Raw genomic sequence first — 17,332 nt, forward strand, 5'->3', positions numbered from 1 at the left:
TCCTCTAGCCTCTATGAGGCTAGATAGGTTTTATCTAGCATTATTCTTAGATTTTTTTAAATTTATTTTTACATTAATGCATTTATGGCTACACTGTGATGGTTTTATATACAATTTGAAATACAACAATTAGGTCATAAGGAGATGGCCCTATCCTATAATAGGATTGGTGTCCTTCTAAGAAGAGACACCCAAGAAAACCCTGTGCCCTGGCCAAGGAAAACCCAACATATCCATTCATAGCCCAAGGGGAGAGCCCTCACCAGACACCAACCCTTCTGGCACTTTGATCTTTGACTCCCAGTCAAACTGTGGGGAAATTAATTTATAATGTTTAAGACGTTCAATCGATAGTGATTTATTATAGCAGATCAAGCAGACTAATATACCCCACTACTCAGATATTTCTAAATTCTTTACAAATAGCCTTTATATTATAGAGAAACTGAAACCAAAAGTATGGAACATATTGAAAGTAATACAATCAAAATACAGCTTATAAAACTGTATAAGATACAACTTTCACAGATATACGTTCTTTTAGCATTTGAGCATGCATTCCTACATCTGGTGATTATTGCTACTCCATATTTTCTGTCTATGCACTGTCAAAAAATTAGCCATAACTCCAGAATTAAGTTCTTGCTGATGTTAACCTATCCATGCTTCATATTCTCTTTTCCACAAAAATTGTTTCAAAGACGTACATGTGACCTAGTCAAAACCCTTAAGGACATGGAAACTGTTGATGAAACTTGTGAAATATGAACATAGGCTACAGTGTGTGATTCTCCTTCTAGCACAGGTAAAAAGAAAGTTCACATATAGAGTTCAGTAGAGAAGTGACAAACAAAATTCAGGCTTTCCGGGTATATTTTCTGCCCTAGTCAGGCTACTTGAATGGCATCATCCTTGGGACTTAACAGTTACATAAGCCAAAAATCTACTTTTCTCTTCATAAAAGTATGAGTTAGATTTTCTGTCATATTCAACCTAAAGAGTCCTAAATAAAATAAAACTGAAGTTGTGCTTAAAGAAAATTCTGTTACTCTTTTATAAAATATTATGTCACCAAATCTTTGACTGACTCTTGATTTAAAGGTAAAGTGAAAAGCAAAGTATAGATTTTTACTGAGAGTAAGGGAAGCTCTCTACAGCATATTGGAGAATGAAAATCTCAAAATAAATGTTATCCTTTGATAAAACGTGAGTGATGTTGAAATAGTCTCTATGGTATTAAAAAATGAATATGTATTTTTATTTCGAAGTCTAAGCATTACATTACTTATTATTGCGTAATCATTACCAAAACTTGTGTTCAAAATACACAACTAGCAGGGCATCGTTTATGTAGTTCTTACTTCATAGATAAAAGTTAAAGACCTCAAAGCAATAACAAGTATTGGGTAAAATATGTAACCCAAAGTCAAAGAAATGGTTTTAGATTTAGAAGAAAAAAAATTTTTAATCTTGATTAGATCTCCCAAACTGTAGTTTGATTAATAAAGGAAATGTTTCAGTGCAAGAAATTTTGACAATAGTAACACAGAAAAAGGAAACTCTGAAGTAGAAGATGCCATTTAAGAGCAAGACTTTGAGTGAATATTTTAAACAGAGATTTAAAAAAAAAAAAAAACAATAAGGAATAAGAAAATACATTTCTAATCTTATTCCTCTTGTTTCTTCTGATAGCCTACCTATAGAACAGGACTTCATTGAGAGATGTGAAGTGTTCTTAGAACATTTGTAAATGTCTAATTCTCTGTTGATCATTTCCTACATTAGCCATTTGTTAATTAGAGAAATCAAAGAACACACTTAAAATTGTAAGATGAATGAATTCCCAAAGATAGGTTTTATCTAGCATTGTTCTTAGATTTTTTTTAAATTTATTTTTACATTAATGCATTTATGGGTACACTGTGATGGTTTTATATACAATTTGAAATACTTACAACAAATTGGTTAACATAGCCGTCATGGCACTTTCTTAATTATTGTGTTAAGACATTTATACTCTACACTTAATGGAACTGACATGTCTTAGATTTAATTTTTAATTAGAAAACATTTTTCATGATTTTTATCTTCATGTTTTTGGGGGTTTTTTTTTGTTTTTTTTTTTATATTTTTGCCTCAGGCAATCTCCATTTTAAGCATCTCTAAGCATATAAATTTAACTGAAAAAAGTTCCTTACATTCCCAAAAATTGCTGAAAATTGAAACTGCAAATTTTAATATACATTTGCAAAGAAACTCATTTTTTCTTATAAGCTAAAAAATCTTATCTCCCAAATGCTTGAGGCCACTCAGCCAACCAGCCTGCATAATTTAAATACTTAGAAGCCCACAAAAAAAAAAAATCTAAATCCAAGGTCCAACTGCAGAAAATAGCACAGGAAAATCCTTTCTTGCATATACTCAGTATCATATGTCAAATTGCATTTTGTACTGGTACAGAGAACATTTTAGCTCTAGTGAATTTATAATTATATCCACCTAATTCTTATTTAGAAAAAAATTTGCTATCTTTTCATTTAAAGGGAAAGGAATTTCTGTCTTCTCATGTGATGATTACTTTTACTACACATATAATTGTCACAGAGAAAGTAATATAAGCAGGTACCAAATCAATTCATGAAATGAAGATCAAAAAGGGAGGTCCCCACTCTGCCTTAGCATGTCTTAGAATCGTAATCTTCAAATTGGTGAAATATTTTCTGATTGACACTTTGGTCACATGTAGATTCATCTGTTTCATAGCCACTCCAACTCTGAGTGATGAAATTTATAGGCAAATCTATATAGAAGATTTTTTTTCTTTTCTACTTCTGCTCTATTTTATAAATCAGGCTGCAAGTTTTGAGACATCCTTTGAAAACTGTCTGCCAGTATTTTACCTCCTTCCCTTTTGTTGTCTCAGCAAAGCCGTGGCAGGTACCTATGTGGTAGAGAGGACAGAGTAGACAGGGCACACCTGGTTAAATCCTGGTGTAGGCTGCTGAAACAGCAGTTGAAATTAATTCCAGTCACTTAGACATGGTTTTCTGAATGTCACTCAAATTTCAGTCATATATCATTTTGCTGATGCCTTCGCAGTTGTAAAATAATCCCATTTCCTTTGCAAGGGAGAAAGAAATATAAAACTGGGAATCACCACTACATAAATTTCATGGATTACAGAGGCCTTTTTGCCCTTGTGTATTGAATAAATCAAGTCGTTTCCCAGCTCCAGAATCTTTTATTTTTCCCTATTGCCCTTTAGTAGCTTTCATGTATGAATGAGGAAAGCAGAGCTCAAAGACTTTAAATGACTTGCCCAAAGTCATACAGCTGATGAATATACCAGGAGAGACTTGCCTGCCCAATGCTAAAACCTGTGCCACAGTCACTAGCACCAAGTAACCCCTCAGGACAGCCTATGTGTCTCCCCAGGCTGAAAGATTAGACGTTGTGTGACTCTACTAGTTTTGTAAGGTTTTGTTTCCTTTCATTTATTTTTTTCTCCTGAATAAATTAATCTGACTTTTTTTTTTTAATCTGGGAAGAAAATCATGGAACAAATCAAAACTCCAATGACAAAAGCTTCACAATTCTTCTTGCATCTGTTACTTGCCATCTGTAGAGAATTTTTTACTGTTGTTTCCATAGCTTTTAATAATACTTAACAAAGATTTAACAACTTTATCCTTGCCCAAGGATCCATATACAATTTTGTTTAAAAAAAAAAAAATGGTTGTTTGTTGACATATGGAAGCAAGATGGATAAAAAGAGACAAAGTAACTAGTATTCACATGAAATAAAATGAAATGTAACAAATTATAGATTGATGATACTTGTTCCAGAATGTATGAGTTGATTCTCTTAAAAGTTTTAAGGAGACTTCATGCTAATAATTTGTTTTCTCCTACAATAGTACCAGTGAACCCGCCTATTGCCCACAGCAAACATCCCTATGCCCTCAAACTCCCCATTCTACTCCCATGCCTGGGTCTCAAGGCAGTCTGCAACCCACTGCCTAAAAGAGAACTGGTTAAGAAAGAAGCTGAGAACAAGATCAGCTTTCTTTGCCTGAAATAGTGACAGTGAAATGTTCTCTAACCTATAAAGTGTTGTATTAGTTGGGCTATAGGAGCAATATCCTTTCTTCCTCTCTTCTCTTCCAGCATCTTTCCTCCTCTTTTATTATTTTTTTTCAGTTTCATTATGGAAAATTTTAACCATATACAGGAGACATTAAGGAGCTCTTGCAACCATTATCATCCAGGATCCATCTTTATCTGCTCATAACCAATCATATTTATTCTGTATCCAGATCCATTTCCTCCAGTCCCAAATTGTTCTGAAGAAAATTCAGAGCAAGATATGATTTTTTTTGTGAATAATCCAGTGTGCATTTCCAAATAATAAAAACTTATTGTTAAAAATTGTATGATATCACTAGCATTTTTTTAAGAAATAATTATGTGTTATTGTCATCAAATAGTCAATGATCAGATTTCAAATTGTTCTTAAATGTCATTTTTATAACAATTTTTTGTCTGAATTATAATCCAATAAGGGTCACACATTAAAATTGGCTAATGTATCCTTTAAGTCTCTCTCTCTTTTTTAAATATCTTTTTAATTTTTTTTTTTTTTAGCAGTTTTTGGGCAGAACTGGGTTTGAACCCACCACCTTCAGCATATGAGGCCAGCACCCTGCTCCTTTGAGCCACAGGTGCTGCCCTTAAGTCTCTTTTAATTCACAGTTTCCCTCAGATATATTTTCTCTTACCATTAATTTTGGAAAAACTATAGAGTTTTCCATAGTCTAGATTTTGTTGATTACATATTCAAGGTATTGTTTGACATTTTCTGCTCTCCTCTGTATTTCCCATAAAGTGGTAGTTGAATATAAAGAGAACATTGCATTTTAGGGCTATTTGTTATTTATTTATTTATTTGCAATATGATTTCACAAGTGATAGGCATTCTTCCTTTTGGAGGCAATTCTTTTCTTGTCTTGCCTAGTATGATTTACAAGTCATTGATGACCAATGACTATATCAATGTTATAAAACAGCATTATTCTATTTCTAGTTTTTTTTTTCATTTGTTAGCTGTAGTAAGACTATGAAGAGAAACTTTCCTATTAACAACTAAGTGATGTTTTACCAGTTATAAAAATAATTAGTAATTTCCTTGACATCCTTGGCTTTTTTTTTTTTTTTTTTTTTTGCAGTTTTTGGCCAGGGCTGGGCTTGAATCCACCACCTCCAGCATATGGAGCCGGCACCCTACTCCTTTGAGCCACAGGCACTGCCCATCCTTGGCATTTTTTAAAAAATATATATATGGAAAATTTTTTAGAGATTTGTTAAAAATTTGAAGGAAAATTTTTTTTGGAGAAACTATGAAGCCTAGAAATATATATTTAAAAAAAGAAAAGTTAAGTATACCACATATGCATAAAATATATGTAGGTACTAGACTTTTTATCACTTATTATAAAATATGCACAAATCTATTATGAAAGTTCAAATTTATCAAAATGCACAAATACAACATTTAAAAGAGCATACATGGCACCATTTAAAGTCAAGAAAAATATAAATAAACACAAAGATGTAGTATTTAATCATACAACATAAAAGTAACTGTCATACATACAATACTACTGTAATAATCTTGTAGCCATTGCCTGTTGCTATTGCAGTGAGCTCAAATATTGTACTACTTAAATTCAATGTGTGGTGGAGGGCAAGATAGATGAATAGAGACAGCAATTGCCAGATTGTCCCAAATAGAAAGAAGTGTCAAGTGAGAAATCATAGCTCACAAGAAATACTGAGGGAAAGGACCCCAAACCTATCCTTACCAGAGATCCTGTGGGAAGAAGTAGTAGAGCAGAGAAAGAAGAAGCAAAACTTTGGTGAAGACATACTCTTGAGAGATTCTGAGCATGACAGAAACTCACAAATTCCCCTCGTAATTACCTGTTACACTCTGCCAGCTCCTTATCTATTGGAAAGTCCATCTGCCCTGATGAATCCAGGTGCTGATGTCATTGGAGAACTGAGAACTCCTTGGAAACAGCACTGGGCTATAGACCCCATGCAGAGTTGTTTCCCCTCACCAAAGACCCATGCAGGGTTTTTTCCCCCTCACCACAGACCCATGCTGGGTTGCTTGTCCTCACCACAGACCCATGCTATGTTGCTTCCCCTCACCACAGACCCATGCTGGGTTGCTTTTCTTCACCACAAACCCATGCTGAGATGGTAAGTCCCACATCACCTGAGCACATGCGGAAGCCTCCATCCAACTGAGGAAGTGACAGCTTTTCAGTCTTCCTGCCACTGGCCCCCACACAAACATTTCTTAGTATCTTACTGGACTCTGACAATCAAAAAGGAATAGGGAGTCACACTGTTGTATGACTGCAGTATGCCCCAAGGGAATTGGGAAGTGCTTTTCAGGACAAAGGAATGTGGAAATCACTCTCCACCTACACCAGAGAGTCCTTGTTCATCATCTAAACTTGTCTGTACCCCCACCCCCACAATGGAGATAATCACCACCATCTGGGGCCATTTTCTCTTCCTCCCCTCTACTATGCACTGCCACAGAGGCAGCTGCAGTGAAAGGCTGTTTCCACTCCATACTGGTGAGTGTTCCACAGGTAACCATTAAGGCAGGGTACCTGGGAGCATGTGCCCAATGTCTACTAGAGCACCTATTATATCGAAGCTCCCACAGAGCTTGAGGGCCCCCATCCTTCCCACTAAGAAGGAGCAGCAATTACCTTAGTGTGCCCCAAAGACAAAAGTTACCTCCGCCTTTTAGTGAGTACAAGACTAGTATTCCTCTCCCTGAGATGCAAACTGACTATTTCTTCTATAAAGATTATGCTTTGTGGAGACAAGTTCCAGATATAAACACACATCCCCATTGGATCATTTCTGCCAAAGTCAATACCCAGCCTGGCAGCCCTACACACAGTTGGTTGAGCTGCCTCTACTACTTCTGCTGTAGCTGAGCCAGGGTGAAACCTGGGGATCTGGATCATTTTGCATCCCTCAAAGACAAAGACTGCAGCCATTGCTGAGAAAGGGTGGTGTGATATGACTGGATCCTATGTCCTAAATCTATCTACCTCTGCAAATCACATAAAGAGGGACTTGGCCCTCCTGTCACAGGCTCAGAGAGCATCTGCCCTTCTCCTATCCTAGTATTCTTTGGATTAGGGACAGCATTCCTAACCTTACTATCACTGTCAGCATCTCCATCCAGGGAAATGTGAGAGAAAAGTTTGCCAGGTAAGAATTCCCTGGACTCAGGTACACCATCAGGGGACTTGGGAACTGAGAAATACATAACCCAGTCCATGTATTGTCAACTGAGCCTTGTCTCCAGGGGTCTGAAGTCCAACCAATCCAAAATGCCTACAATACCATAGTGGGAACATGCTGATAAAAGCTGAAAGGCAGCACTGCTCACTATCTCCACACTAAGTTGCAGAGTTCCTGGCAGAGGAGAACAGGCAAAGTACAAATTTGTCTGTTTTGAGTTGAAGGAAGAGGTTCCAGATGAGAAAGAATCAGCATAAGAACTCTATAAATATGAAAAAGCAAGCTATTTTCATACCTCAGAAGGATCATAGTACCTCTTTATCAATGGACTTCAATGAAATTGGAAATTTTTCAACTGACAGATATGGAATTCAAAACATGGTTCACAAATAAACTCCATGGAATTATTTAAAAAGTTGAAAATAAACACAAAGAAACTAAACAAATGTTCAGGACATGCATGAAAAACTCAATGAGGATATTTTAAAACAAAACAAACTTCTGGAAATTTAAGAATCATTTAGAGAAGTACAAAATACAGTGGGAATTTTAAAAACAGAGTAGGCCAAGCAGAAAAAAGAATTTCAGAGCTGGAAAACAAGGCTCTTGATTTAACTCAGACAATCAAAAATGAAGAAGATGAATTAAGAAGAATGAATAAAACATTTTAGAATTCTGGGACTGTATGTAATATTAGATGACCAAACAGAAGAGTTATAGGTATTCCCTAGAGCAAATAAGGAAAATCAAAAAGCAGGGGAAAACCCAGTACAGGGAATAATGGAGAAAAAATTCCCTGGTCTTGCTAGAGATTATGACATCCAGATATAAGAAGGTCATCAAACTTCTGGAAGATTCATTGTAAACGGGTCATCTCCAAGGCATGTAGTCATTAGGTGCATAGTCATTAGGCCAAAGTCAAAGTGAAAGAGAAAGTCCCACAGGCTGTGAGATCAAAACATCATATAACTTACAGTGGAAAAATCATCAGATTAATGACAGAATTCTCAGAGAAAACCTTAAAGGCCAGAAGGGGGTTAGCCTTGTTAAACAGAGTAAAAGTCAGCTGAGAATATCATATCCTGAAAAACTAAATTTCATAAATAAAGGAGAAATATAATTGAGTTTGTCAATATTCAACCAGCCCTACAAGAAATCTTTAAAAATACTCCATACATTCAGCCAAAGAATCAATACCTACCAGTGTAAAACCTACCCATAGTAAAAACTTAGAGGTCTTATAAAACAGTAATGTAAGGAAGAAAACAAAACAACTAAGTAGCAATCAAGATGATGCTCATCTTGACTGACAATATTGACTCACTCATCAATATTAACATGGAATTTAAATGGCCAAAATCTCCACTAAAATAGAGATTGGTGAAAATGAATAAAAACAAAAAACCCAAATAAATGCTACCTCTAAGAAACCCATTTAACTCATAAGCTCAAGGTCAAGGACTGTAAAAAGTAAATAATCCACACAAATAGAAAAAAGCAAGCAGGAGCAACAATTCTTGTATCACACAAAGCAGACTTTAAATCAACAGGACCAAAAAAAAAGACAAAGATAGTCATTATAAATGAAATAATTATAAAAAGTACATTTCAGCAGTAAGATATAACAATCCTATATACATGTATGCATCTAACTCAGGAACTCCCAGATTCATTTAAAAAAAAATACTACTAGACTTAGAGAAAGAAATAAACAGCAACCCAATAAAGGGACTGCAACACTTTACTTACAGACCTGGATGGATCATTGAAGCAGAAAATCAACAAAGAAACACTGAACTTAAATTGAACCCTAGACAAAATGGATTTAATAGACATTTACAGAAAATATAGATTCTTCTCATTACCATTTGGAACATTTTCCAAGATAAATCGTATGTTAGGATATAAAATAAGTCTTAGAAAATTTAAATTCCCCCCAGCTCACCCCGAGGTCCGGAGGTTTGTCACCCATGGAGTCCAGATTCTTGGGCATTTTCTTGAGAGGAGTGGAGGGGGAAAGGGCTGATGCTGGTCTGTGCTGACTCTGTGGCACAGGAGCAAGGAGAGGGCAATTAGCTCAGAGGAAGTCATACAGGAGCTGCAGTATCCTGAGCTTTGGGAAATGCTCACATCACTTAGGCAATTACAGATAGGCATGCCCTGTCTCTCTGGGCAATCAGAGGTACCAGACAGCAGCCACTGGTGGAACGAACTTGGGAAGTTCTGTGACTGAAAAGACCATAATAGGACCTAGCCCTCAGGGGAATATAGCTGAGACAAAGGCAGTGGGCAGGCAGATGCTGCAATTGATGCCTGAGTGTAACTCTAATTGCTTGCTGTCCAGGGCTGAGTTTCTTTTTTTTTTTCTTTTTCTTTTTTTTATAGTTTTTGGCCAGGGCTGGGTTTGAACCCATAACCTCCAGCATATGGAGCCAGCACCTTACCCTTTTGAGCACAGGCACCACCAGGGCTGAGTTTCTTATCAGCTATAGCAACATCTGACCTGCAAAGGAATTTAGCTGGGACAGAAACAAATTATGTAGTGGCTATGTCCTGTTCTTCAGCAACATCAAACAGGTGCGGGGCAGGAACTGAGTGAACTGCCCCAGCCTATATTAAAAACACTCAAGGTCCCCATGACAGACTCAGATCTCCTGGTGACTTAGGCAGTAGTAAACCCTGGGAGCATTTGCTCACTGGAGTGAACTGGGTCACAGCCCTGTGGGATTACCAGGACCTGGGTGCAAGGTGGGGAAAGAGGCATCAACCTTCCCAGACTAATTCATTTGCTGGGTGGGTCCTTTTGCCTTCATGGAGCACTGGAGCAAGTTATATCTGAGCTGCCAGCAGACTCCTCTCATCTAGCTGCCGGAAACATTTGAACTCTCCCACCAAACACTGATGTTGACTGGGACAACTGATTTGGGCCCCTTGAACTGGGCAAATCACCCAAATACTATCCAAAGTGGCACTCTGGGTGTATGGTTGAGGGAAGATTTGATTTTCCTTGCCCAATTGTTGTTTGGGGGGGGGGGCAGGGTGACTTAATTGCTGGTATTTCTCCACAGCAGAGACTTCAACCAAGAGAAAGTGAATCACTAGGGTAGGACAGAGACCAGCTGAAAATAAGACAGAGACACTTAGCCCCACCACACCAAGCAGGTCCCCAGTCTCTCAGGCCGTTACACCATACAGGTCCTTGACAAACTTCAAGGGGAAAAGCTAAACAGGGTAAAATAATCATGGGGTAGAATCAGAGGAAAAGCTCTAGTAATATGAACTATCAGAGTAGATCAATCACCCAAGAAAGGATGTGGCTGGTAATATGAATAACCAGAGTAGATCACCCCCCCCCCAAGAAAGGATGTGGCAGACGAAACAGAAGATTCCCTATATATACAGATGGCTGAGATGTCAGAAATTGAATTCAGAATTTGGATTGCAAATAAGATTAATAGAATAGAGGCAAAGATAGAAATAAAAATTCAGGGAGCATTCCAGAAGTTCACTCAAGAATTCAACGAATTCAAAGATAAAACCACTAAAGGTTTTGAAACATTAAGGCAAGAGATTTCAGCCCTCAAAGATCTGAAAAATATGGTAGAATCTCTTGGTAACAGAGTGCAGGAGGCAGAAGAAAGGATCTCAGATGTAGAAGACAAAGCTTCTGAATATGTCCAAACGTCCAAAGAGAATCAGAAATGGAAAGCAAAAATGGATCATTCTCTCAGAGAGCTCTGGAATAATTCGAAGAAAACTAATATTCGCCTCATAGGAATTCCTGAAGGCAACGAAGTTGCTTCACAAAACACAGAGGCTCTTCTGTATGAAATTATGGAAGAGAACTTTCCAGATATGTCAAGAGATCCTGAAATTCAGGTTGCAGACTGCTTCAGAAACCCAGCATGACTCAATTTGAATAAGACATCCCCTAGACACATCATAATTAACTTCACTAAAGTTAATATGAAAGAGAAAATCTTGAAAGCAGCGAGATGTAAGAAAACAATAACCTACAAGGGGAAGAATATTAGAATAACAGCTGATTTCTCTGCCAAAATCTTTCAGGCAAGATCCTATATCCAGCTAAACTGAGTTTCATTTATGATGGAGAAATTAAATACTTTAATGACATCCATGTGTTGAAGAAATTTGCCATAACCAAACCAGCTCTCCGGGATATTCTAAGACCTATTCTCCATAATGACCAGTGCAATCCTCTACCACAAAAGTAAACTAATTCAGAAACTATTAATCAAACTCCAACTTCTACAGTGGCAAAAGGATTAAAAATGTCCACTGGACTTTTGAACAACACGATATGTAAAATTTTATCAGGCTTATCAAAAATTTCAATCAAAATAAATGGTTTAAATTATCCTCTAAAGAGGTATGGGCTGGCTGATTGCATACAGAAACTCAGACCAGACATCTGATGTATACAAGAATTTCATCTTACATTAAAAGATAAATATAGACTCAGGGTGAAGGGATGGTCATCAATATTCCAGGCAAATGGAAATCAGAAAAAAGTAGGTGTTGCAATTTTATTTGCAGATATAATAGGTTTTAAACCAACAAAAGTAAGCAAGGATAAAGATGGCCACTTTTATTTGTTAAGGGCAATACTCAATAAGATGAAATCTCAATTATCAATATCCATGCACCCAACCAGCATGCACCTCAATTTATAAAAGATACTCTAACTGGCCCGAACAACTTGATCTCTCCCAGCTCCATCATAGTTGGAGATTTTAACACTCCTTTAGCAGTGTTGGATAGATCCTCCAATAAGAAGCTTAGCAAAATCTAAGATTTAAATTTAACTATTCAACTTTTGGATTTAACAGACCTCTACAGAACATTTCATCCTAAAAAAACTGAACACACTTTTTTTCTCATCAGTACACAAAACATACTCCAAACTTGACCGCATCTTAGGTCACAAGTCTAACCTCAGCAAATTTAAAAGAATAGAAATTATTCCATGCATCTTCTCAGACCATCATGGAATTAAAGTTGAACTCAGTAACAACAGGAATCTGAAGACTCGCACAAAAATATGGAAACTAAATAACCTTATGCTGAATGATAGATGGGTCAGAGACAAGATTAAGAAGGAAATTACCAAATTTTTAAAACAAAATGACAATGAAGACACGAGTTATCAGAACATCTGGGATACTGCAAAGGCACTCCAAAGAGGGAAATGTATAGCATTGCAAGCCTTCCTCAAGAGAATGGAAAGAGAGGAAGTTAACAACTTAATGGGAATTCTCAAGCAGTTGGAAAAGGAAGAACATTCCAATCCCAAATCCAGCAGAAGAAATGAAATAACCAAAATTAGAGCATAATTAAATGAGATTGAAAACAAAAGGATTATACAACAGATCAATATATCAAAAAGTTGTTTTTTTGAAAAACTCAATAAAGTTGATAAACCTTTGGCTAACTTAACCAAGAAAAAAAGAGTAAAGTCTCTAATCTTGTCAATTAGAAATGGTAAAGATGAAGTAACAACAGACCCTTTAGAAATTAAAAAAAAAAAAAAAAAAAAAAAATTCTTGGGGGCTTCCGGCATAGAGTTGTCCGGGCCAGATCGATTATTGAATAATAAAATCCATTTCTCAAAAATGGATGAAGAACCTGAAAGAACTAAAAGATGGGAAGGAGGCTATGAACGAACATGGGAGATCCTTAAAGAAGATGAGTCTGGCTCACTTAAAGCTACAATAGAAGACATTCTATTCAAGGCAAAGAGAAAAAGAGTGTTTGAGCACCATGGACAAGTTCGACTTGGAATGATGCGCCACCTTTATGTGGTAGTAGATGGATCAAGAACAATGGAAGACCAAGATTTAAAGCCCAATAGACTGACATGTACTTTAAAGTTGTTGGAATACTTTGTAGAGGAATATTTCGATCAAAATCCAATTAGTCAGATTGGAATAATTGTAACTAAGAGTAAAAGAGCTGAAAAACTGACTGAACTCTCAGGAAACCCGAGGAAACACATAGCATCCCTGAAGAAAGCTGTAGATATGACCTGCCATGGGGAACCATCTCTGTATAATTCTTTAAGCATAGCTATGCAAACTCTAAAGCACATGCCTGGACACACAAGTAGAGAAGTCCTAATCATCTTTAGTAGCCTTACGACTTGTGATCCATCTAATATTTATGACCTAATCAAGACCCTAAAGGCAGCTAAAATTAGAGTGTCTATTATCGGATTGTCTGCAGAGGTTCGGGTGTGCACTGTACTTGCTCGTGAAACTGGTGGCACATACCATGTTATTTTAGATGAAAGCCATTACAAAGAATTGCTAACACATTATGTTAGTCCTCCACCTGCCAGCTTGAATTCTGAATGCTCACTTATTCGTATGGGATTTCCTCAGCACACCATTGCTTCTTTGTCTGATCAAGATGCAAAACCCTCTTTCAGCATGGCGCATTTGGATAGCAATTCTGAGCCAGGGCTTACATTAGGAGGCTACTTCTGTCCACAGTGTCGGGCAAAGTACTGTGAGCTACCTGTTGAATGTAAAGTCTGTGGTCTTACTTTGGTGTCAGCTCCCCATTTGGCACGGTCTTACCATCATTTATTTCCTTTGGATGCTTTTCAAGAAATTCCCCTAGAAGAACATCATGGAGAAAGGTTTTGTTATGGATGCCAGGGGGACTTGAAAGACCAACACGTTTATGTTTGCAATGCGTGCCAAAATGTTTTCTGTGTGGACTGTGATGTTTTTGTTTATGATTCTCTACACTGTTGTCCTGGCTGTATTCATAAGATTCCAGGTCCTTCAGGTATTTGATTCCTGCATGTAGTAGACATGGCACATGTTAAAAAAAAAGTTGGAACTGTAAACAAAATGATTCTTTAGAAGCTCCATTTAAAAGGTAAATAATAATTTAAGAAACTTTTGCTGGCTTGGTGCCCGTACTACAGTGGTTATGACACCAGCCACATACACTGAGGCTAGTGGTTTCAAAATAGGCCCAGTCCTGCCAAACAACAACAACAAAAATAGCCGGGCGTTGTGGCGGGCGCCTGTAGTCCCAGCTACTTGGGAGGCTGAGGAAGAAAATCTCTTAAACCTAGGAGTTTGAGTTTGCTGTGAGCTGTTATGCCATGGCACTCTATCCAGGACGACATAGTGAGACTCTGTCTCAAAGAAAAACAAAAAGAAAGAAACTTTTTGCTAAGAAAATGTTGTATTTTATTAAGTGTTTTATTTGTATCCTATCACAGAAATGCCTGGAATTGTATAATACTTGATACACTTTTGTTTTTTATGAGTTATGTTTTCAAACTCATTATGCATTATTATGTATAAATTACTATAATGATTAAATTGATGTGATAATTTTATTGTTTTATAATTAAAATAAATATAGAATCTTTATGATTTATTTTCATCAACTTTATATAAGAAGAAAATTAAGTATAAATATGAATTCAGTATAAGATGAAAATAATTATGAAATTAATACATATTAATACATACAAAATGTATATTACTATATCCATCAAAGGGGTCTTTTTAGGTTTAAATATGTGGACTATAAAAATAAAGTTAATACATCTGAAAAAAAAAAAGAAATTAAAAAAATTCTTAATGAATATTACAAGAAACTTTATTCTCAGAAATATGACAATCTGAAAGAAATTGACCAATACTTGGAAGCATGCCACCTCCCAAGACTTAGGCAGAATGAAGTGGAAATGTTGAACAGGCCTATATCAAGTTCTGAACTAGCATCAACTATACAAAGTCTCCCTAAAAAGAAAAGCCCAGTAACAGATGGCTTCACATCAGAATTCTACCAAACCTTTAAAGAGGAACTAGTACCAGTATTACTCAACCTTTTCCAAAATATAGAAAAAGACAGAATACTACCCAACACACTCTATGAAGCAAACATCACCATGATCTCCAAACCAGGAAAAAACCCAACAAGAAAAGAAAACTATAGACCAATATCACTAATGAACAAGGACATGAAAATATTCAACAAGATCCTAACAAACAGAATCCAGCAACACATCAAACAAATTATACACCACGACCAAGTGGATTTTATCCCAGGATAACAAGGATGGTTCAACATACATAAATGTATAAATATAATTTATCATATAAACAAATTAAAAAACAAAGACCATATGATTCTTTCAATTGATGCAGAAAAAGCTTTTGATAATATCCAGCATCTCTTCATGATCAGAACACTTAAGAAAATTGGTATAGAAGGGACATTTCTTAAACTGACACAGGCCATCTACAGCAAACTCACAGCCAATATTGTATTGAGTGGAGTTAAGCTGAAATCATTTCCACTCAGATCAGGAATGAAGCAAGATTACCCATTGTCTCTACTGCTCTTTAACATTGTAATGGAAGTTTTATCCATCACAATCAGGGAAGAAAAAGCGATCAAGTATCCATATAGGGTCAGAAGAGATTAAACTTTCACTTTTCACAGATAATATGATCATATATCTGGAAAATACCAGGTATTCTACTACTAAAGTCTTAGAAGTGATCAAGGAATATAGCAGCGTCTCAGGTTAAAAAATCAACACTCATATATATATAGCCTTTATATATATATCAACAGCAGCCAACCTGGAAAAAAAAGTCAAGAACTCTATTCCATTCACAGTAGTACCAAAGAAGATGAAATATCTGGGAGTTTACCTAACAAAGAATGTGAAAGATCTCTGTAAAGTGAACTATGAAACCCTAAGAAAAGAAATAGCTGAAAATGTTAACAAATGGAAAAACATACCATGCTCATGGCTGGGAAGAATCAACATTGTTAAAATGTCCACACTACCCAAAACAATATATAATTTTAATGCAATCCCTATTAAAGCTTCTCTGTCATACTGTAAAGATCTAGAAAAAATAATACTTCATTTTATATGGAATCAGAAAAACCCTCAAATAGCAAAGACATTACTCAAGAACAAAAACAAAGTAGGAGGAATTACATTACCAGACCTCAGACTATACTATAAATCAACAGTGATCAAAACAGCATGGTACTGGCACAAAAACAGAGAGGTAGATATATGGAACAGAATAGAGAGCCAAGAGATGAATCCAGCTACCTACCATTACTTGATCTTTGACAAGCCAAATAAAAACATTGAGGGGGGAAAAGATTGCCCACTCAATGGTGATGCCCAACAAATGGTGCTGGGATAACTGGATGGTGACCTGTACAAGACTGAAACTAGACCCACACCTTTCACCATTAACTAAGATAGACTCTCAATGGATTAAAGATTTGAACTTAAGACAGTAAACTATAAAAATACTAGAAGAAAGTGTAGGGAAAACACTTGAAGAAATCGGCCTAGGTGAAAATTTTATGAGGAGGACCCCTCAGGCAATTGAAGCAACATTAAAAATACACTTTGGGGACCTGATCAAACCTAAAAGTTTCTGCAAAGCCAAGAACACAGTAAATAAAGCAGGTAGGCAGTCCTTAGAATGGGAGAAAATATTTGCTGATTCTGTCTCTGACAAATGTTTAATAACCAAAATCCATAGAGAACTCAAATGTATTAGCAAGAAAAAAGAAAGTGATCCCATCTCAGGGTGGGCAAGGAACTTGAAAAGAAATCTCTCTAAAGAAGATAGGCGCATGGCCTACAGATATATGAAAAAATGCTCGCCATCCTTAATGATCATAGAAGGGCAAATCAAAACTACTTTGAGATATCACCTAACTCCCCAAGATTAGCTCATATCACAAAATCCCAAAACCAGAGATATTGGCATGGATATGAAGAAAAGGGAACACTTCTATAGTGCTGGTGGGAATGAAAATTAATTCATTCCTTTTGGAAAGACATCTGGAGAACACTTAGAGAACTAAAAATAGACCTGCCATTTGATCCTGCAATTCCCTTATTAGGTAAATATCCAGAAGACCAAAAATCACATTACAATTAAGATATTTGTATCATAATGTTTAT

The 17,332-nt window shown here is 36.3% G+C and overlaps 1 pseudogene across 1 annotated transcript; it reads left to right on the forward strand.

Annotated features, from left to right (window-relative positions):
* The first annotated feature begins 12,907 nt into the window (after positions 1 to 12,907).
* LOC100959995 lies at positions 12,908 to 14,240 on the forward strand (annotated as a pseudogene). Its single transcript, XR_001160995.2, has one exon. The product of XR_001160995.2 is annotated as a general transcription factor IIH subunit 2 pseudogene (transcript).
* The last annotated feature ends 3,092 nt before the right edge of the window (positions 14,241 to 17,332 follow it).

The sequence above is a fragment of the Otolemur garnettii genome, unplaced genomic scaffold, assembly GCF_000181295.1.
Source record: "Otolemur garnettii isolate 467f Iridium unplaced genomic scaffold, OtoGar3 scaffold00001, whole genome shotgun sequence".
Classification (NCBI taxonomy): Eukaryota; Metazoa; Chordata; class Mammalia; order Primates; family Galagidae; genus Otolemur; species Otolemur garnettii.